Source organism: Cebus imitator, unplaced genomic scaffold, assembly GCF_001604975.1.
Source record: "Cebus imitator isolate Cc_AM_T3 unplaced genomic scaffold, Cebus_imitator-1.0 Scaffold27, whole genome shotgun sequence".
NCBI classification, from domain to species: Eukaryota; Metazoa; Chordata; class Mammalia; order Primates; family Cebidae; genus Cebus; species Cebus imitator.
In genome coordinates, this window is record NW_016107342.1 from 4,547,228 (window position 1) to 4,548,097 (window position 870).

Here is an 870-nt window from a genome sequence, read left to right on the forward strand (position 1 = left end):
AGTTTATTTAGATCCCATTTGTCTATTTTGGCTTTTGTTGACAATGCTTTTGGTGTTTTAGCCATGAAGTCCTTGCCTATGCCTATGTCCTGAATGGTTTTGCCTAGGTTTTCTTCTAGGGTTTTTATGGTGTTAGGTCTTATGTTTAAATCCTTAATCCATCTGGAATTAATTTTAGTGTAAGGTGTCAGGAAGGGGTCCAGTTTCTGCTTTTGGTGCTCTACACGTTCAGAGAAACTTCTCTAGTAACAAACTATAGAAATGATCCCTGAAAGTGTAGTCTTAGCTAATGAATTTCTAAATATACAATTTGACCTGCTGCATTTAAACTAAGTAATTAATTAAATACATGACAAATAATCCAAGTTAATATCTAAAGTCATGATATTTTCAAAGTTAGAGTTTTTTTCTTAATCTGTCAAGAATTTCAGTGCTAAATTGACCTTAATTTTACAAAAATAATATTTAGGTAACTTTCTGATTACTCAGAATAGTTTAGAACTGTAACTCGTGCTCCTGTGAGGTGGCATTTTTCTGCCTGTGCACTCTATAATTGTGACTTGTTCAAGGGTGCTAAGAAGAGAGAAGCTGATGTGACTGATGTTGGAAGGTGAGGAATTCATCCATAGTGAAAGAAATATCGCTGAAGGCAGGGTTCTCCAACCCCTGGGCCGTGGACCCACACTGGTCAGATAGGTGGCAGTATCAGATTCTCACAGAAGCACAAAGCCTAGGGTGAACTGCACATGCAAGGGATCTAGTTGCGTGCTCCTTAAGAGAATCTAATGCATGATGATCCAGGTAGAACAGTTTCATCCTGAAACCGTTCCCCTGCCTCCGTGGAAAAACTGTCTTTCACGAAACTGGTCC

The 870-nt window shown here is 38.5% G+C and overlaps 1 pseudogene; it reads right to left on the reverse strand.

Annotated features, from left to right (window-relative positions):
* Positions 1 to 187: 187 nt before the first annotated feature.
* LOC119470326 lies at positions 188 to 284 on the reverse strand (annotated as a pseudogene).
* Positions 285 to 870: the final 586 nt, after the last annotated feature.